Below are 22,969 nucleotides of genomic sequence, written 5' to 3' on the forward strand. Positions count from 1 at the left end.
CTTAACATGTACTTTATCGTATTACCAGAAATTAAATTTTCAGTTAAATTTTATTTTAGAATTTTAATTAAAAATACATTTAAAATATAATAAAATGTTAGAAGAAAATATTGAAGAATGTGTTAATAACTTTGATTATAGTTGGCCTTCTTAAGCTAAAATTGCAAAATTGTAAAGTCTATAAAGAATTAATGTTGATTAATACATTTAATTATATAAGAATTTAAAATTCTTGTATGGGGGCACCTGGGTGGCTCAGCTGGTTAAGTGTCAGACTCTTGATTTTAGCTCAGGTCATGAGATCAAGTCCCCTGTGTCAATCTCTTTGCTTTCTCTCTCTCCTCTCTCTACCCCTGCCTTGCTCTTTTTCTCTCTCTCAGGATAAATAAAACCTTAAAAAAATAAAAAAAAATAAAAATAAAATAAAATAAAATAAAATAAAACAAAATAAAATAAAACAAAATAAAATAAAATAAAAATTTTGTATGAAAACAATACCTTAAACAAAATCAAAAGACCAAAAGAAGCTAAAAGAAAATATTAACAATGTACGATGATAGATTTATATACATAATATATAATTGGCTCATACAAATCAATAAAGACATACAGAATCAATTAGAAAATAAGCAATGGGGGTGCCTGGGTGGCTCAGTCAGTTAAGCATCCACTTCAGCTCAGATCACGATCTCGCCATTTGTGACTTTGAGCCCCGCGTTGAGCTCTATGCTGACAACTCAGAGCTTGGAGCCTGCTTTGGATTCTGTGTCTCCCTCTCTCTCTCCCCCTCCCCCACTCGCACTCTGTCTCTCTCTCTCAAAAAAAGTAAACATTAAAAAAATTAAAAAAAAAAAAGAAAAGCAGTGGATAGGAACAGATAATTCAGAGAAGAGGATACATGGATGGTCAAAAATTATGTAAAATTATGCTGAATGTCATTGGTCATCAGAGAAATGCATATTACACTAGTAAGATACCATTTTTCACTCACCAGATGATAATTTAAAAGATTGATAGTATGTTAGACACATTCAATATTAGTGGGAGTACAAATTGATACAGGTTTGTTGGAGGGTAGTTTGGCACTATATCTATTAAAATTTAAAATACAATATCTCAGGGAATTTTGAATTAATATACTCATCCTCCTGCCAAAACCTCAGTAATTAATAGTTTTTTAAATATAAGTCAGTGAGTAAAAAAGTTCTGAATTTCAGAAGACAGACACCAGAAAAGTTTTTTAGGAAAGTCACTTTATTTTTTCCTCAAAATAACATTACATGTTCAGATAGTACACACTCTGGTTTCTCACCACTCAGATGGTAAGGTTTTCCTCTTTGACCATGGAGCAGATAGATGCAAGTCTTGAGGTTTATCACCTTGGCTATGACTTGGTGACTCATTCTCTTGATCTGACTCACTCCCCTCCTTTTGAACAAGATGATAGACAGGAATGGAATCCAGTAACAGCATTTCTTTCCTCATTTGGAGTACTGAAGGCAGCTTCCTCTATTCGTTAGCAGAGGTATTACAAAGTAGCAGGCATGCAAAGATCAGTAAGACAGGAAGTAAATGTATGGGAAAGGACTTAGAAGGACACTTCCCATACTGCTATGCGGTGGAGGAAGATTGCCATGGTATGTCAAAGGGATGTTAGAGGATATCATATAATGTCTATGGTCATGTAATTTACATAAATTATCTCTTTGGACTGGAACAGACTAAGTCTTGCTGTGCCATCTGCCCTAGTACAGTTTAGTAAGTCCATTTGGTGTTTAAGTAAGGAAACACTGTGGTAAATGGCCAAGAAAGGCTCTTCCCCAGGAATGTCCCTCGCACCTGCATGTATCTTTAACTCAGCAAGTCGTCCTCTAAGACTTTATCAGAGAAAACATTTGCACATGTGTCCAAAGAAGCAGCTATACAGGTCAATGTTCATTGCTTCATTGTTTCTGGCAGTGAAAACTAAAAAAGAAAAATAAAAAAATAAATTTTAAATGCATTTTGGCCTGCACTATAGAATATTTTACAGCAACTAAAAAAAGAATGAGGAGGATGAATGTACACTCACATAAAAGGATATCAACTTATTAAGTGGGGATGAAAAAGTAAGTTGCAAAATAGTATAAAACAGGATAAAATCATTTAGGCTAAACATATATTAATATTTAATATACATTAGCATTCACATATTAATATACTCACACATATATATCTATTTTAGTAGATATACATTGCATATATAAAAATGCATGGGAAAAGTTTTAGAAGGCTGTTCCCACAGTACTAAACAATAGACGGTAGAATTGCTCTGGAGTGGTGATGGGCATTTAAATTTTCTTTGTATTAAAAATAAATAAGGGGTACCTGGGTGGCTCAATCAGTTAAGCATCCAACTCTTTATTTTGGCTCAGGTCATGATCTCATGTTTCATGAAATTGAGCCCTGCATTGGGCTCTGTGTCAACAACATGGAGTCTGCTTGGGATTCTCTCTCTTCCTCTCTCTCTTCCCCTACCTGCTCGTGATCCGTGATCTCTCTCTCTCTCTCTCTTTCTCTCTCTCAAAATAAAAATATAAACTTTAAAATAAATAAATAATTTTATTTGTATTATTTTATACTGAGAATATCTTCATATAGTTCTTGGGTAATGAAACAAGTTTTTAAAAGAATTTACTTTTATAAAGAAGAGGAGAGGTTGGTTAAGGTGAAAGGAGCTGGAGGAGAATGCCTGACCTGTGTCCAGGCCATCAGAGAAAAGAGGTAGGAGATGGCCTGAAGTGAGGATCTGTGGGCAGAACTTGTAGGATTCATGCATTCATTTTGTTTCATTTCCAAAACTTTTATTATACACCTATCATATGGTAGGCATTGGGTAAGGAATATTCAGAAACGAAACCTATGATTTCCTGCTTTCTGAAGGTTCACAGAGAAGCAAGCAGACATTTATAGTGCAGTGAGATGAGCAGTAAGGCCTACTTAAGCCTGGTGAATCAGAAAAGTACAAAGGATGGAAGAAGCCAGCCATGTCCATCCAAGTGCAAGACTTGGCTTTCTGCTTCCCCCAGGGACCACCACCGCCCTGTGTGTGTTGTATGTGTTATGTCAGGAATCATTGGACTTCAGGATCTGTTCTGGGGATGGGTAACAAGGTCTCCTCCATAGCTAACAAAATGAGCTCTAATGAGATGGACAGCAGGATTTTAGTCCTTTAACCACCTCTCTCCACCACTACCATGCAGCTTCTATGATACTTTCAATTCCTTTAACAGAAAATATCTTTCATTATTGAAGATTTGAAATTTTTAATGCAAATGCTATCTGAAAGCTACTCATACTAAAAAATACATAAACTGTAGGCAATAAGTACAGAGCAAATTAATGAGAGACCAAATAAATGAAATCAGATCCTCCCGAGTTGTGATTGAAAGGAAAAAAAAGTAACTGCTATAGCAGATTGGTATTTTGATATTAACCAATGTATATTTCATTTTCTATATTTCCCTTTTGCTATGTGACCTTTTCCTCAACTTCAGGCAGCAGAGATTAGCTGTTTCTATGGCCTTGGGGAAGAAAGGTCACAAACAGACAACACAGAACTAAAGAGTCCATTTCTCTCAGCTTTTGAGTTTCAAACTAGATTTTAAAAATTCTTGGCATAACCAATTGGCTGTGAGAAAGGGTTTTGAGGATCTAAAGCTAAAATTAATGCTGTAACCATTTAATTTTGGAAGGATACATGATATCGGAATGAGTTTTTCTCGCTGTATTAGTCTGCTGAGGCTGACTAATAGAATACCATGGATTGGGTGGCTTAAACAACATAACAGAATTCCATGGATTGGGTGGCTTAAACAACAGAAATCTATTTACCCATAGTTCTGGAAGCTGGACATTCGAAATCAAGGTGCCTGGCAGGGTTGGTTTCTGATGAGTTCTCTCTTCCTGGTTTACAGACTGATGCCTTCTCAGTGTGTCCTCACATGGTCTTCTTTCTGTTTGTGCTTTCCTGGTGCCTCTTCCTGTTCTAATACGGGCACCAATCCTACTGGATTAGGGCCCCACCATCATGACCTCATTAAACATTAATTACCTCCCTTAAGGTTCTATCTCCAGATACAGTCACATCGGGGATTAGGACTTCAACAGATAAACTGGGGAGAGGGGAAAGGCAGCATACAATTTAGTCCATAACACTTCCTCAAACTTTTTACATGAGCTCTGTTCAAAACAAATATCATGTAATTAAAATTTTTCTAGTAGCCACATTTTTTCAAAAAGTAAACAGAAACAAGTAATATTAATTATAACACTGTCTCTTGTCTATTTCAGCATATCCAAAATATCATTTCAATGTATAAACTATAATGAGATATTTTATGATCTTTTCTTCATACTAAGTATTTGAAATTCGCTTCAGTACATCTCATTTTGGACTAGCCACATTTCAAGAGCTTAGCAACCACATGTGACTAGTGGCTATCATATTGGACAATGTAGTGTCAGGTAATTCTCTAAGCTGAAGAGAGAAGTCAAATAAGAGAGCAAGAGAGAGTGGTCCCAAGAGATGGCTGATGTCCCAAGAGAAGGGGTTGAGAAGGAGTCATGATGACTGATAGAATTCCCAGGCAAATGTTGGGAATCTGAGAGCAGAGGGACCTGTGCTCACTTCTCAGGTGTTGACATGGTAAACAGAAAAAGGTAGAAGTGGCATCCAGATGTGTCTAATACAGCCCCCCCCCCCCCCCGACAAGTCTTCCACGGTGCCCATAGTCTCCAGAATGGCACATCCCACATCCAACAATTTTCCAATCCCTAAGAAGGATGAAGACATGGCTCTGGGAGAGTCATCACAGTCAGGGAGCTACAGGTTTCCAGGACCAAAGATGATAGTAATGTCATAGACATAGCCATGGATGGCAGCCTGGAGGGCCATTAGCGTCCAAGAACCCAACACTTCACCCTATGTCCCTAGAACTTAGATGCCACTCTGAGGAGAGAGAAGGGAAAGGACCAAATTCTAAATTCATGGAGTCTACCAGAAATGATGAAAGAAACCGGAAATACGCTTATCTACAGTCTACTGAACTATATTTCTGCTATCAAGCAGAATGGATTCTTGAAATAGAAATTTAAGTTGAGTTACAAGTTAAGTTCAGTTTTGTGAAATAAAAACATAGGTCTAGCTACCCTGGACTCTGTGCAAAAGAGAACAGTAACTACCAAGAGAGTGAAAGCATCCCTCAAAGCACAACCAGCAGCTTTAAAGCCACCTGGCAAGATGCCTCCATCAAAGACCCATGCCTAGCTCAGCAGAGGGATTGTTGGCCTAGGAGGAACACCATGACTAAGTCTTTGCATGCATAATTCATTTTGACCTGGCCTTTTTTCCCCCCCTCCGTTTCACACCTATTTCTTTTCTGCAGTCTCCATTCTGACTCCTGGAATTGTCACTTCCTCTTTGTGGGTGCTCCTGGGAGAACAAGGAATTAGCAGGGAGAGATTTTACAATTCCTGTGAAACTCCTGGATTTTTGTACCTGAGATTAGAGATAGGACACAATAGAAAACAGAGAATTTCTCTGTCTAGCTCTCCTTTTGATTTGACTGGCTTCTCCAACTTACACTCCCGGCTTCAAGATTCCCAGGTTTGTGGCTGGTTTTCTGCTTGACACAGACCTTGTTAAGACCTTTTTCCAGGGCCAGATTCCTTGGGTACCAAATTCAAGGAGGCATTCACTCTCTGGCTGCCCCTGAGAGCAGGCACCTTCTTAAATTTTGCATCCCACGTACTCACTGCCTCACCCTCACCTAGGCCCTGTCACTTTCTATTACCTAGAAATAAAACAGCTTCTGGAACCTGGCCTCTCCTGTAGTCTGTCTTTGTGGACAGCCTTGTTCCCACCTCAGTGTCCCAGGTCTCTCCCAAGCAACCACATCCCCCTGGAACAATGAAGAAATTGCAACACAGTCGCAGGTCAACTCCAGGTAACATCCACTGGGTGGGATAAGTAGAAATTGCTGGGAGAGCTTTTTTTCCCCCCTTTAAATTGTAGAATTTGGACAAGAAGAGGCTTTAATAATCATGTAATTTTGTGTGTCTGCTAATATTCTGGATTTTGAGACTTTTTGTTTGTTTTACTTTGGAGATTCTCAGAAGTACTTTTAATGAAGGTATTTCTGTAATGGGTGATTTAGAAAGGAAAAGTCATTCCCAGGACCATTACCAGTTGGGAAGACCGTCAAATTCATACAACCAAGTCAGTCCCAAACTGGAGCCCCCAGTAGTCAGTGACACAATAATCAGAGCATTGGTAATAAAAGAGTCATAGTTAGACCAATATGTAGTGGACCCATTTATGTTTCTCTGATTGGATTCAAGCAAATATCTCCCTGACCATAAGGATTGGATGGGACCAAAAGAAATATGAAAATAAATAATTCAAAGTTAAAATTATGAAATCTCCAGGGGACCAGTTTGAAAGAACCAAAGTAAGTCAAGTAGAGTATGTAATTCTATATCCATGCTACATTAGAGACTGACATATTATTGCTCAGGGAGTCTAGTATAGCAGTTTTCCTCCAAACACTAGCAACTGGGCTCTATATTTAGCTAAGTAAGTTTCTCAATCCTAGGAAATCCATTCAAACATGACAGTAATGAGTGAGCAGTTTTTTAACATCTATCTACTCTATATACTATGATCTAATAACGTTCAGGACTTGCAACCTTCAAAGTATTTTGTAGTTACTTGATAAAATATCCTTCACCAGCCACCTAAGTCTATAAATTACAACATTAGCTTGGTGAGGATCTGATACACCCAGTAATTCTGGATCCCAATCCAATGACTACTGCATATGGACTGCCTCACTCCCTGTGCCAAGAAATGAGTCAATTAGATAATCTGGTGACAGAAACAACATTTTATTAATTCAGTTTTTTCCTTGCTCTATAAAGACTAAAGTGCATCACACTAGAGCCATCAAACAGAAATGTTTGAATTTGTGTTTACACTTTAGATATACATGTTAAGTTTCTCAGCTGCATAAATTTATTTTCACTGATTCCAGATTTCCCAAAAAATCTGACCTTCCATAAATATTTTCAAAGACATAATTTAATTCAAAAGATTAAATAAAACTAGTTGTAAAATAGCATCATAATTAAGAAAACATTCTTAGCAGACAGTTCAGAGAAAAATCATCTGCAAGGAAGACTGCCAATATTTGTCAAGTAATGAAATTCTCTGTCTTCCAAATTATACTTCAGAGAAATTAGCAAATATCTCATCTGTAAAATTACCAATAAATCAACCTAAAGATTATTGCTCAGATTCTACCTAATAAAACAAACTAGTGCTTCTGTTCCTGGAGTTTTATTTTTCTGCTCCTAAATGAACAGGATGACACAGCTTCTTAAATAAACTCTGTTGGTGCTCATTTCTTTTGTAGCTATCAAAATTATTGTCAAATTGTCATATGACCTAATATGAAATTTTAAATAAAGTTGGCATTTCATTTATAATATGCTGGAGAGTCTGCTTCTTAACTACAAATTCAAAGCCTCATGAAATCAAATATAAAATGCCATGGTCTTATTTATTAGCCACACAGCAAAGATTCACTACCTTCTCTTAACTGTATTATTTTTCATCCAAATCAGACATTTTCAGTCTAGTCATCAGAAAAGTTAAAAGATGGAAGCTCCTCTGGCCAAGAGTGAGCAATAAAGTGAATTTTAAAATATTGATTTAAAAACAGGGGCCATGTTCAGGTGGATCTGGCTAGAAGTCAAATACAGGAGGACTTCTGTTTCTGGGACAGCAGCAACTTTTCTCTCACATTTATTTAGCATCAAGCCTTATGTTAACACAAGAATTTGAGAGAGCAAACCAAAATAGTAGCTAGGAAGTCTATTGTACATAAAATAGCATTGTGTCTCTTATTTTAAAATCAGTGCACAAATTATGGGGCGCCTGGGTGGCTCAGTCAGTTAAGTGTCCGACTTCGGCGTGGGTCCTGATCTCCTGGTCTGTGAGTTCGAGCCCCTGGTCTGTGAGTTTGAGCCCTGTGTCGGGCTCTGTGCTGACAACTCAGAGCCTGGAGACTGCTTTGGATTCTGTCTCCCTTTCTCTCTGCTCCTCCCCCACTCACACTCTGTCTCTGTCTCCCAAATAAATAAACATTAAAAAAAATTTTTTAAATCAGTGCACAAATTAAAGATAAGGATGAAGACCTAAGGCAGCTTTTTATCAATTAACTCAAGGACAAATACTTGAAGAGTAACTGGAAAATAAGGTGAGTCGATTCTGGGTAATAAATTGGAACTCTAGGGTTTTTTTGTTTTTGTTTTTGTTTTTTTTAAAGCACTTCTATCACTGATTTGTTTGTGAAGTGGGTTTTCTGCAATCATGGGTGAGTGCAACTGTTAAATGTTATCATCCAAGGAGCAGAGTTTCTGTCCTAAAATTGAAGACTGCTTCAGCTCTCCCTTGGCTGTGTCTGCAGAAAGTCACTGTGTCACTCTGGCCAAGGTAATTAATGTATCTACATCTTATTTTGCGTTTCTGTAAAATGTTGGTCTCCCAGACTAGAAAAATGTATTTGACAATAATTATAAAAGGCCTTGCAAGTCTGATGTGCTAGTTGCATGCTAATAATAATGATTACAAATGAGGATCCTTCAAAAGAAGCATAGAGAAAAAAGGAAACTACTTTGGGGTTCACTTGAGAATGATTGAGACCCAGAAAGAAAGTGATTCAAATGTTCATAAGCCACTAGGGATTCAGGGGGGAGCAAACTCTTCTTTACATCATTTCAAAAAGCTACATGGGAAAAACAGAATATAAAGGGAATTATTTATGCCCTAAATATTGATGCCTTCCACTAATGCCAGTGTATATGCATGCGTGTGTGTGTGTGTGTGTGTGTGTAAGTGTAAAATGACTACATTTTAGTTAATATTATATTTTAAACTTTATTTGGAAAATCACCTCTATTCTCTAAGTGACTTTGCTCTTTTTGACCACATCATTATTAGTTTTGATAATTTCACAAGAACTGTTATAACAGGAATATCAATATTAATTAATTCCAGTTAGAGAGCTATGCAAAAATAGGTTGGGATTGAAGGAGTGTGGACTTTGGAGTCAGACAGACCCAAGTTAGGAAACTGGCTCTGCTGCTTGCTTGCTGGCTTCATGGCTTTGGACAAAATACTTAACCTCCTGAGGCTCAATTTCCATGCCTGTAAAACAATCAACAATACCTCCAGCATTGGGCTGTTGTTGAGGATTACATAAGATTACATTTGAAAAGTAACCTATTCAGAGCCTGGCTGTCCATTAGTCAGTTAAAAATAGTAACTGTTCTCTTTTAACTGCATGCTGTACCTACAGGAGCCTAAATGATCCCATTTGAGACAATCTTGCCCAGCAGTTGATTGGCATTTAGAAGCAGATCAAGACTTCTATCACTGCAAGTGCTATCAAGAACTCTTAGGCACAGTTGTTCTTCTCATGATAGATTCTAGATTAGTACTTCGTGAATTTTACATGGGATCCCCATTTTGTCAGTTTTCTCAACGCAGTATCATTTTTGTGTGTGTGTCTGTATGTGTGTGTATAAACATACACACATATAGTAAGTACATATATGTTTATTATTATTTTTTTGATAGAGAACCACTGACAGCCTGTGGAATATTTCATTATTTTCAGGATCTTACAGATAGGAAATCTGAGCTTAACAACTTTTCTTCACAGATGAGGAAACCAAGGCCCAGAGAGTTTGGGCATGTTCAAAGTCACACAGTGCTAGACTTGTGAAAACTCTACCAATCTAATGTTCTTTTAGTGCCTTTAAATAAAACTTAAAAAACATATTGCTGCTTAAAAAAAAAGTTTTCTGATCAGAGATTTTACATGTCCCCTTGGCAGAAATCATATATTATTGTTTTGTTCACACAGGAGTTAGCAGAATTCTTTGGAATAGTGAGTGCACCATACATATATTTCAAATGAATTAATGGATTTTTCTTATGGCTATAGTGTGTGTGTGTGTGACTTTTTCTTTTGGGAAGTATAGTTCAACAAAATTGGATTTTTTTGTATATAATGGTGACAAATTATACTAAGTTTATGATGACATAAGCAAATGAATAATGGAACAGTTATCTGGAATTTTAAAAAATTATCTGGCATTTTATAAAGGAAGACTGGCTGCCAGCATGGATGATACATACTAAAAGCACCTTATTCTAAAGAGTGAACGTCATGTTTCTGTACTTAAATGAAACAGTTGCCTGAAAAATTTTACATTTCTTTTCCTATCTACACTGAGTCTTAAACTATATCTCTGTGAGGTCACACCTCTTGATGAAAACAGGAAAATAAGAAACCATCAAATATTGATATAATCACAGCATAAATGAAAAACTAAGCATACAACTGCAATCAGAAAAGTTATACCTATTGACTTGTGTCACAATATTATATTTACATAGTAAATTCACAGAGTGGAGCCATTCCAACTGTTGCATTACTGAGCAGCCTCTAACATTCATGATTTTGAAGATAATGTGGCAACATGAGGGAAAATGTTTGTGTTTTAATATTTCACTAGGAAATCAGTATTCACTGTGACACAATTTTATAGAAGAGAATTCTGCAATGAAAAGGGACAAAAAGGAGATATACCAAAATAACAACAGTAGCTGTGTTAGGGTGGTGGCAATATGAGTACTTCTTTCTTATTCCTAGTTATATTACTTCTATAACAAAAAAAGAAATTTACAAGTGCACAGAAAATGAGTTCTGTAAAAGAAAGTATAGTAAACATCTGGTATTTGTAGCAGTCCTAAATTTTTTGAAACCACCCCACATTTTGATAGCTTCCCACATGTGACTTCTGTCTTCCCAAAGTAAATTCTAAAATTAAACATTTCCTGGGGCACCTGGGTGATTCAGTCGGTTAAGCTTCCGACTCTTGATCTCTGCTCACATCGTGATCTCAGGTTCATGGGATTGAGCCCGCATAGGGCTCTGTGCTTGACAGCATGATCCTACTTGGGATTCTACCTTTCTCTCTCTGCTCCTTTCCCACTCGCATGTGCGTGTGCATGCACGGTTCCTCTGTCTCCCTCTCCCCCCATTCTCTCTCTCTCAAAATAAATAAATAAACGTAAAAAAATTAAACACTTCCTAATCTCCCTTGCCTCTGAGTCTAGGGTGAATTTCTAGAACTTAGTTTTCTGGCTCTCCATTGCACATATCAGAAACTACCTGAAGAACAGATAGTGTCCAGATAACCATTCTGCCAGCACAGGTGACTTCAATGTCATTGTTCGGGGGGCAACAGTGGGAGCAGTAGCTTCCCCATTGCAACAAAGACAGATTCTAGGTGGTAGCTCGGCCTGGCACCTGTTCCTCCAGTCTTTCTAATGATTACCTGGATTTTCGGATTTCCCTTAATAAGTCCCTTCTCATTTAAATGATCTAGAGTTGATTCTTTTGTCTATACCTAAGAATGCTAACAGATAGAAAAGTGGGACTGGAATCACCTGGGAAACTGGAATTCACCTGAGAAAAGGTGAATGAGGGGTAACGCAATTAATGAGAAGATCATTCTGAACTTGAAAAGAACACTGTGATCAAATAAAAGATCTTTAACATTTAAAGACTGTGTAGAAGAGAGCTCCCCACTGATCCAAATAGGAGTTGGATGTAATGTGAGCAAGAAATAAACCTCTGTTACGTTAGGCCACTGACATTTGTGAGTTAATTTGTTACCATGGCATAGCCATGATAAATACACAATGGAATCTAAAATGGGATGTGTTTAATGATCAAAATAAATAAGTATATAAATTCAAAAGTTTTGTATGGCTAGGAGACATTTTATCTAATAAAGCTACATCAAATAAAGAACGGATTCAGGATTTGTCATCGTTTTGCATCAAGTAAAGATATCTGGGCTTACCTGAAAGCAACAACAAAAATGTAACACATTATAAAAAAAAAAGTAACACATTATAAGAAACTTCAAATATTAAATGATCTTAAAAACAACAGATAGGTTATGCTTTACAATTCTTACACTACAAAAGGTAGAATTTGTGATGCATATTTCCTTAAAATAGTCCTCCAAAAGCCATATACAATAGTAAAAAAGCAAACCATATTTACTTATTGTGAGATTCTTGATTGTCTGAAGAAAGAAGTGTGAGAAAATTGCTAACAGGATTTGTTGAAATTGCTTCCAGCAAAACTAAAGGAGACGTGAATGTTACTCACTTGAACACATTCATCAATGTCTACTTGCTTTTGCAGCCCTTTTCCTTTTCAAATGTCTATCTGGACTGTACCACAATAGTTTTTTCTACTCAGTAGTAAATGACCTTTATTTCATAAAATGTGTGGTGTTCTTTCACCTGAAATAGCCACTGACAAGGTTATTTTTTATTTGTCCATTATACCCTGCACCACCCTGACTGCACTAAGTGATCTGGGCCACTGAGCCAACACTGGCAGAAGGAATCATCATCACAGTTCTGTAGTTTGAATATTCTCAACGTTCAAATGCCCTAATAAATGATCCTTTACTATGTCTTTTTAAAAAAAAATTTTTTTTTCAACGTTTATTCATTTTTGGGACAGAGAGAGACAGAGCATGAACAGGGGAGGGGCAGAGAGAGAGGGAGTCACAGAATCAGAAACAGGCTCCAGGCTCTGAGCCATCAGCCCAGAGCCTGACGCAGGGCTCGAACTCACGAACCGCGAGATCGTGACCTGGCTGAAGTCAGACGCTTAACCGACTGTGCCACCCAGGCGCCCCATCCTTTACTATGTCTTAAAGGGTGTAAAGGGTTTTTGTTTTGTCTATGGCACAGAAGATCAAATAAGAGAAAATGGGATTAAAGTAGGAGAGATTTCTATTGGACATAAAGAAGAATTTCCAGACTGCCAGAGGGAAAAAAAGACTGGAATGGATTATTGAGGAGGAATGCCTGGTCTTTTGTCACATACCTCATTAAGAAAGACTAACTTTTCTTAAAGGCAGAAGACTAGGTCAGATACTCTCCCACAGTCCTTTCTAGTTCTGTGGTTTTATGATCATAAAATCAGTATGATCATAATAGCACATCAGAATTATCTTGGTTTCTCTGACTTTCATTTATATCATTCGTTGTCTCTCCTATTTCCCATTGACTGGTATTGCTGGGGGATGATCTATGCCCCTTCCCTGCCAAGTGAACACACACATGCACACCACAGAAGGAGGGTCAGATAATTCTGAACTCGAGTATTTCCATAGACAGATTCCAAACTGTATGACTGTGGTAGAGGAAAGAAGTACACCACTGCCCTCCTTATCAAACCGATTCATCCCTGAGCATGGTCCATGAGCATAGGCCTCACTGACCATCCTTTGAGGTTGTTCCCCCATGGATGTTCCCATGGGGATGGAAAGCATCCCCATAGATGCCTTATCTGTCATCATACCACCCTCTTCTCCCCCACCCCTATGATGCTCTCACTTTGTTTCTCCCTCTGTGTGGTACCCACCTTCCCTCTTCGGCAGTGGCCCTTCGCCAACACCATCAAGCTTTTGCCCTCTTCCTGTGACCTGGAAGTCCTTTCAGTCCCTGCCATAAGCAGGAGTCACCACCTTTCTTTGTTCTACTTGTTCCTGCTGCTGGATGGGAAAAGAGGGAAGGTCTACGGCCTGAAGGTAGACATGTGGTCAGAAGGACATGGGCTGCCGAGATTTCTTTTCTATTTCTAACCCCTCACCCTCACCGCTTCTCTGCTTTGGCCATTTCATTTAAAAACTCAGACATCTTGCATCAGATTATTAATCTCCTGCCAGTACTTCTCAACACATCCATACATGGGAGTCATATTCCCCTTGCTACTATAACGTAGGACCTTATCAGTCAAAAGAGAACCATTTTTCTCCCAACTTTGTATAACATTGCATGACCCTCTTTTATTAACTAGTCTTGGGACTAGCCATTGCCCTCTTCTAAGAGTCGAAGGCAAGGCAACCATGCCACATGTGTAAGGTATTATGTAAGCTGCAGAAGTCAGCAAACTGTGGCTTGTGGCCTGTGAGCCACATCCAGCCCACTGCCCATTTTATAAGTAAAGTTTTATTGGACACATCCATGCCCATTAATTTACCTATTGTCTATGATTGCTTTTGCTCTACAACAGCAAAGTTGAGTAGTTACAGCAGTGACCATATGGTCTGCAAAGACTAAAATATTTACTCTATGGCTCCTTATAGAAAATTTTGCCAACCCCTGATAGAGTGTATCACCTTTACAAGGAAGGTCACCTCAACCTAAAAGATTGCTCTGAGCTGCTGATTTAAGGGGTTTGGATTGTTTCTTCTTCTTTTTTCTTTGAATAGGAGATTTATCCTTTTGAGAAGTTCATCTTTCATTTTTCTTTCCCTATATCCTGCTTGCCTTTATTGTAGCTAAAAGAGTTATCGTATTTAAAATGACAGACTCTATCAGATCAACATTTGTCATTACCAAATGTTTAACTTAGATGGGCAAGTTCACAAACTTAAAACCTTGGAGTGTCTCGTGACCCCCTTCCCTCATCTCTCTATCCATATCCAGGTAGTCACTAAGTTCTATTGAGTCTACTTTCTAAATGTCTCCAGCATTAATCCCCCTTTCTATACCCTACTTAAAGACCTTATCTCTTACAGAACTCTATCAGTGGCCTCCTCCTCACTCTCCCAGCCTCTAAGCCATCCAACCCCCACCAAGTCATTCTCATTTTATGCATAGTGCTCACTCACCCTCCCCAAACCCTCACCACAGGTACAGCTCTTTCCACCCACACTAGTCATTCTCACCACATGCCTACCACTATTCTCAGAATTAGGGCTTCTAGATTATTAAATGGCACCACTGTTTACCTAGTCATGCAAGCCAGGAACCTAGGAACCATCTTTGATCTGTCATTTTCCTTCATATTCCACACCTAATTAGTCACCAAAGCCTGTCAGCTCTATCCTCCAAAATTTATAGTCATTCTAACAGAGATAAAGAGTTAAAATGACACATTCCCGGCCCAAGTTAAGTATCAACTGAAAAGTAAACACAGAAGCCACACAAACATCAATCAAAAGATGGCCTTTAAAAATTTTTTTTAATAAAAAAATTTTTTTAATAAAAATTTTTTTTAATGTTTATTTTTGAGAGAGAACAAGAGACAAAGCACAAGCGAGGGAGGGGCAGAGAGAGAGGGAGACAAAATCCAAAGCAGGCTCCAGGCTCTAAGCTGTCAGCTCAGAGCCCGATACAGGGCTTGAACTCACAAACCGTGAGATCATGACCTGAGCCGAAGTCGGACGCTTAACTGACTGAGCCACCCAGGCACCCCAATATGACCTTTTTTAAAATATTTTTTTTATGTTTATTTTATTTTGAGAGACAGAGCACACACAAGCAGGGGAGGGGCAGAGAGAGGGAGAGAGAGAGAATCCCAAGCAGGCTCGTTCTGTCAGTGCAGAATCCGACATGGCTCAATTCCATGACCTGTAAGATCATGACCTAAGTGGATATCAAGAGTTGCATCCTGAGCCACCCAGGCACTCTAAAAAGATGACCTTTATCTTTATCAGTAAAAGAGCTGTTATTGATGACTCATGCTATCTGCAGGTTGAATGCATCCTAAAATTGTGAACCTACAGCTAGACAGCCTTCCTACCCAGTCACAAGCTGTGTGGGCCACCTTAGACCCCCTGTGCAGGGCAGAGAGCTGCTCTTGGAATACTCACAGAATGCAAAAACAGGGTGGAACACATGTGTGCAGCAGGCAGGCAGATCTCCAGGAGCCAGGAGGAGGGAGACGGTGGAGGAGCCTGCTGGCTGGGCCAGCACTGATCATGCAGGCAGTGACAATAAGTCTGACAAGTTCTGGGAGCAGTGAGTGATGATGAAGAAAGACCAGAAAGTCATAGGAAAGAAGATTCCCCTCCTCCAACGTTCTCCACATTTTTCTTCTCTTACTCCATTTAGTTTAACCATTAACCAGTGGTGTGGCTGCCCTCTGGAGACAAAGTTAACAATCTACCTGGGCAGTCCTCGTCCCCGACTTTCAAAAGACTATTCCCCCAACACCAGCTGCAGCTCTTCCGGGATGCTGGTGGGCAGTGTTTTATTTTTAACTCCGGAAGGCTCTAAAATGGGTCAGAATAACACATTAATTAAATTAATTCTAAAACCTGCATCCAAGGCTAAAAATTCTTTCTATATTTCCCTTCCCAAATTATCCCAGCCACATTGTCCAATGTAGTTTATCAAAGGTTTGGCAAAGAAATAAAATAACAACATAAACACATTTCATAAAAATGTCATCAACATACAAAGTCCTAAATTTAATCTTAACTGCCTTTTTAAATGGATTTTCCTGGGAGGAAATTGAAGTTAAAAATTAAATTCCATGCAAATTAGTCCAAAGATTTCAGAGGTCAAAAGAATTAAAATGCAAAATCACATTCTCTTGCACTTGTAAGTTAAAGATCCAAAGAAATTGAAGTCCAGACTTCATCCTCTCTGATTTCTTATTTCTGTCTACTCTCAGCTAGAAGGGTCTTTGCTGCCAAGTAGAGCTGGGGTGTCTTTGGCAGCTACAAGCTGGGCTTTCTGTGGAATGGATATAGATCCTCTAGGGTGCATACTGACTGCGTCTCCAGGATGTCCTGTATTTAAAGGCTCCAAGACTTAACAACACAAAAGACTATCACAGCAACCCCCAAAACCACCAAATCTAGAAAAACAACTCAATCACATTATCACAAGTAGGATGATGTTTCCAGAGCCCTGAGTTAGTGTCACTAAAGACCCTAGCAGAGGGATGCCTGGATGGCTCATCAGTTAAGCGTGCAACTTCAGCTCAGGTCATGATCTCACAGTTCATGAGTTGGAGCCCGGTGTTGGGCTCTGTGCTGACAGCTCAGAGCCTGGAGCCTGCTTTGGATTCTGTGTGTGTATCTCTCTCTGCCCCTGCCCCTCTCATGCTCTCTCTCCCTCTCTCTCTCTCATAAATAAATAAACATTAAAAAAATTTTTTTTTTAGATCCTGGCAGAGATTCAGTAGTAGTGGACAAAAGGAAGTGACATCAAGAAAATATCTTAGTTTAACCTCTTCATGATGCCAGTGAGTCCAGGCTAGTTATCTGAAGTATCTGGTATCTGAATTTACACGGAATCAGGGTCAAACTCCCATCTGGGAGTTCATTTTGACGCTATGTAGTGTCATATAGGAGGGGTGCTGAGGCTCTGCTGATAGTCTTCTTTTTAAGATAGTAGCATTTGGGACATTACAATCTTGCAAAGTTAGAAATTTGCGTTGATGGCAGCCGGAATCACCAGACTTTGTTTGACATGCCCCTGCCTTTCTACATGTTCATAATCTCTGATTTCCTGTTCTCCCTTAGCTCATGTTTCTGGCATCCCTATGCCGAACTAAGTGCAGGCCTCATCAACAACTCATGAGCAGGACTTTTTTGGTCCTACACCACAGGAAGTGCTTCTATAGCTTCTTGCTATTAAATTGCTTAGGATTATAAAATCTCTCTAGGAAGGAGATTTTTGCTTAGTTGTAATATTTGATTCAGCTGAAGAATTACTCTTAGATTCCTGAACCAGAATATCGTTGATGCTTCAGAGCTTATGTTTCTCGTGGTCTGTAGGAATCAATTCTTCCCCCAATGGGTTCCTTGATTCGCTGTTTCCTCAACTTTGGTATATTCCAGGTCTTGAACATCATTTGCATCTGGGAATTCTTTAACTGATGCACTAGTATATGCCTATACTGCTTCATTCCCCTCTGCCATTACCCTGCTGCTGCCACAGAGGCTGTAGAATCTCTAAAAGTTTAACTTACTTCTTAAATTGAATCCTCTCCTTTTCTAACACATGCAGGGCTAAAATTGAGGGCCTTCCTTTCTTTATTATCTCTTTGCCTTCTGGCCCAGAAAAGAGTTTTTCTAGCATATTCCTCTGGCATTTGATATATAGATGATCCCTTAGTGAGGGATATGAAATCCATAATTTCTAAGGCAACCAGAAGCTTCACCGTGTAAACAAATCTTGGCCACCTTCTCCTGCCCATGTTGAATAGTTGCACTTGGAAGATATTTTCCCATCAAATCAACATCTAACCTGGGCCTGGGGGCACCTGGGTGGCTCGGTTGGTTGAGCACCCAACTCTTGATCTCAGCTCAGGTCTTGATCCCAGGGTTGTGGGATAGAGCCCCACATTGGGCCCTGTGCTGACAGCATGGAGCCTGCTTGGAATTCTCTCTCTCTCCCTCTCTCTCTCTGCTCCTCCCCCCCCAATAAATAAATAAACTTAAAAAAATTTATAATCTGGGCCTGGACTCTATCGATTATTATTCTGTTTGACTTCCATTTTTATGTTTCATCTCCGACGAGCCTTCCCTTAGAATGCCAATTCCATAAGTTTCTCTGACATGTGCCCTCAAGGTATAGGCAGGACCTACTTGCCACTTGTATTAACTGTCTGTCTCTGAATCAAACTCATGTAACAGTGACTTGAATATATTATGCTTATCTTCCTGGTCTTCCCCTCTCAAATCTGTCCCCATTCTTTGTGACTACTTGGTAGAACCACCGCAGTCTTCAAAAGGTTATTCTTCAATGCTTTTAGTGTGGATTCTTCATCTGTTCTTTTCAGAGGAGCCTCTCAGTTCATTCTTGAATTTGGTTTCTTAGGAGCAGAGACTCAGAGATTTTACCTCTTTTTTTTTTTTTAATGGGCCTAGTCATGACTCCTAAACTACTAATAATTAAAAACATCTTTACCTGGGGTGCCTGGGTGGTGCAGTCGGTTAAGCATCTGACTTCAGCCAGGTCACGATCTCGCGGTCCGTGAGTTCGAGCCCCGCATCGGCTCTGGGCTGATGGCTCGGAGCCTGGAGCCTGTTTCTGATTCTGTGTCTCCCTCTCTCTCTGCCCCTCCCCCGTTCATGCTCTGTGTCTCTCTGTCCCAAAAATAAATAAAAAACGTTGAAAAAAAATTAAAAAAAAAATCTTTACCTTTTCTAATACCCTTGTTATGAACAATCAGCACCCCCCCGGTATACCTCCTATTCCTTTGGCATATATCCATTCTTGTTGCCAAGAGCTTATGTTGATCTTCCTATATGTCCAGTCTCTCCACTGAACTCTCATTATGTTTCTACTGTGGATTGTTTGTGTCCTCCCCAAATTCATTTTAGATCCTAATGGCCAATAAGATGGTGTTTGGAAGTGGTCATCTTTGGGAGGTGACTAAGTCTTGAGGATGGAACTCTTCTAAGTGAGCTTAGTGCCCTGTCAAAAAAGGCCCCAGAGAGCTCCCTTCCACCATGTGAGATCATAGTGAGAAGATGGCAGTCTATGGACCAAGAAGCGAGCTCTCACCAGACACCAAATTTGCCAGTGCCCTTATCTTGGACTTCCCAGCAATCAGAACTATAAATTTCTGTTTTTATAAGCCACCCAGTCTATGGCATTTTGTCATAGCAGTCTGAACAAAGAGAGTTTCCTTTAAAAGTTTTTGGTCTTATAGTCAGACTAAACCATAAGTTTCAAATTTCCCCTTTATTGTCTGAAGAGACTTCATTACTGGGGATGGAGGGCCCAGGCACAGGCCTTTGAGTTGTTTTTGTACCTCAATTCCCAAAATAGCACACTCTCTTTACTTTAAGAGTTCCCATTCCTGTATATGAGCTTATTAATAAAATTTAGCATCTTTTTATCGGTGAGATTCGCAGTTTGGATCTCCAAAATCTGTAGCCATGGTCAGGACTGGTGTAGTAAATCCAGAGCCACTTGAAGCTACATGATAAAGCTGATTTTTAAGTCTATGGATGAGCCACATGAATATTAGTTGTGCCACAATTTTCTCTCTTGGGCTCAAAACAATATAAAGTATAATATTTCAGACAGTTGACCTAGCACTGCATACTTAGAGCTGCCAATGATGATGTAAAGCCAGAACCTTTTCTACCATCCAAGTTATTGTCATCTCTTGCCTGGAGACAAGAGATAGTCTTGTCTGCAATAGTTCCCAACTCATCTCCCAGCCACCATTTTTGCTCCCTAATAGTCTATCTTCCACATAGCTGCCAGAATAGCCTTATATAAGGTCACTAAACACTTATATGAGGTCAAAAAAAATATCAAGCAATGAAAAGATAAGCCATAGAATGGGAGAAAGTTTTTGCAGATCATATGTCTGAGAAGGGCCAAGTATCTTGAATACAAAAAGAGCTCTTACAGCTCAACAATAAAAAGACAAATAACCCAAGATAAAAATGGACAAATGACTTAGGTAGACATTTCTCCAAAGAAATATACAAACAACTAAAAAGCACATGAAATGACTCTCAACATCATTAGTCATTAGAGAATTGACAAATCAAAAGCACAAGGAGATGTGACTTTATACCTACTAGGATGGCTCTAATCACAAAAACATAAAATAACAAGTGTTGGCAAGGATGTGGAGAAATTAGAATCCTCATACATTGCTGTTTGGAATATAAAATGGCTCTTTCTCAGAGCAGCCACTTTGGAAAGGAATTTGGTAGTTCCTCAAGAAGTTACACACAGAATTACACACAAAATGATCTAGCAATTCTACTCGTAGGTATATACCCAAGACAAATGAAAGCACATATTCATAAAAAACTTGTACACAAATGTTCATAGCGAACATCATAAAAGCGAAAAACTGAACCTGCCCAACTGTCCATTAACAGATGAATGGATAAAATGTGGTCTATACATAAAATGGAATATTATTCTGTCATAAAAAGGAATGAAATACTATTACATGCTACAACATGAATGACTTGAAATATTATGCTAAGTGAAAGAAGGTTGGCACAATAGGCTCTATGATTCCATTTATGTAAAAATGTCCAGAATAGGCAAATCCATAGCTTTGAAAAGCAAATTACTGTTTTCCCAGGGCTGGGGAAAGGGGAGTAACTGCTAACAGGTACGATGTTTCTTTTTGGAGTGGCAGGAATGCTCTGGAATTAGTGATAATAGTTGCACTCATTATGACATGCTAAAAACAATGAATTGTACACTTTAAAATGATGAAGTTTGTGTTATATGAATTATATCCTTTTTAAATGTTTATTTATTTTGGGACAGAGAGAGAGAGAGAGAGAGCACACACGTGCAGGTGGGGGAGGGGCAGAGAGAGAGGGAGAGAGAGAATCCCAGGCAGGCTCTGCACTATCAGCACAGAGCCCGACCTGGGGCTTGATCCCATGAACTGTGAGATCATGACCTGAGCCAAAATCAAGGTTGGACACTCAACTGACTAAGCCACCCTGTGAATTATATCTTAATTAAAAAAAATACTAGTTAGGAAAAAAAACCTTAGATCATGATTTTCTACTGGTTAAACTCTTCAATGACTTCCTATGGCACTTAGGTAAAATTGAACCTCCTTACCTAGCCCTACAAGGCCCTATATGGTATGACTCCTGCCTGCCTTTCTTATCTCACCCCCCATCACTTCCCTCACACCCATCCTCCATTTATATTACAGTGCAGGCTAACTGGCCTTCCACTTCTGGCTCAGGTCTTTACACTTAATCTTCCTCCTGTGTAGAATATTCTTTGCCCAGGGCTTCTCATGGCTGCCTCTCATCATAGAGGTCTCAGATTGTCACCTCTTCAGCAAGGCTTCCCTTACCATCCCCATCACTGCCTTATTTTCATCACAGCACTTATCACGATCTGAAATTATTTAACATAAATTCTGAGAGCAGAGATTTTGCCTGCTTAGTTCACTGCTATCACCCAAGTTCTAAGAATGATGCTGGACATAGAGTAGATGTTTATAATATATTTTGAATGAATGAACAGGACCTAATTTGTGTACATCAGATATTTAGACATTTTGGTGGTATTTGGGGGCTGTCAGAGCTGCACCTGATTTGAATGAGAACCTCAGGGGGCCCCATTGAGGCCAGGTGTACAGTATCTAGGGAGGGGAGAAAGAAACAGGAGGAGTGGAGAAATGTGCCTCATCATCACTTCCAAATACCCAAAGACAAAATTTTGTAGAAACCATGATAAAACTGCCCTAAGTTCATGAAATGAGTTATAGAAATCTTGCAGTGTAATTCACGGTTCTGTTTATTCCCTGGGAGGAGATTTGGGGCATACATGCTTGATATGAATTCACTGGAGGACATCAAAGGGAGGATGACTTATGACATAGCACCATGACTGTTCCTGTGATTGCAGCTCAGCCTAGCTTCTGGCTTGGGCTTTGATCCTGGAAGGAGCAGTAATAAAGACCACTGCTTCTGAGCACAAAGCACATCTGTTTTGGGGCCCTGGAAGAGGGTAGGCCAGGAAAGAAGGGTGGGATGACAGCCATTAAGAATGGAATTAAGGTGGGGTGCCTGGGTGGCTCAGTGAGTTAAGCATCCAATTTCGGCTCAGGTCATGGTCTCATGGTTCATGGGTTCGAGTCCTGAGTCAAGCTCTATGCTGATAGCTCAGAGCCTAGAACCTGCTTCGGATTCTGTATCTCCCTCTCTCTCTGCCCCACCCCCCTCGTGCTCTGTCTCTCTCTCTCTCTCAAACACAAATAAACATTAAAAAAAAAAAGAATGGAATTAAGGAGTAAGCATGAATATGCCTATGTTGAGGAGGTGTCAAGGTAGTGGGAACCACAGGGCTGACCTTAGGAGCACAAATGAGGATGACGAGAGCCAGGAACACCCTCTGAAGCAGACACCCTAAAGTTTCTATGAAGGATCTGAGGACTGGGATCTCTGCATTTTGCTAGTACAGACTGAGCCACACGCTGCTATGTCATCAGTATGACCTAGGGAAATGTGGTTACACGTATAACATAGGGGAAAATACTCATATTCCCTCATTCAAATGAGGAGCATA

At 39.3% G+C, this 22,969-nt stretch overlaps 1 long non-coding RNA gene across 1 annotated transcript; it reads right to left on the reverse strand.

Annotated features, from left to right (window-relative positions):
- Positions 1-1,235: 1,235 nt before the first annotated feature.
- LOC122491780 lies at positions 1,236-16,953 on the reverse strand. The gene is made up of 2 exons (XR_006299442.1): positions 15,805-16,953; positions 1,236-1,952 (listed from the first exon to the last, which is right to left on the reverse strand). It is a non-coding gene; the product is annotated as an uncharacterized LOC122491780 (long non-coding RNA).
- Between the last annotated feature and the right edge of the window lie 6,016 nt (positions 16,954-22,969).

The sequence above is a fragment of the Prionailurus bengalensis genome, chromosome C2, assembly GCF_016509475.1.
Source record: "Prionailurus bengalensis isolate Pbe53 chromosome C2, Fcat_Pben_1.1_paternal_pri, whole genome shotgun sequence".
NCBI classification, from domain to species: Eukaryota; Metazoa; Chordata; class Mammalia; order Carnivora; family Felidae; genus Prionailurus; species Prionailurus bengalensis.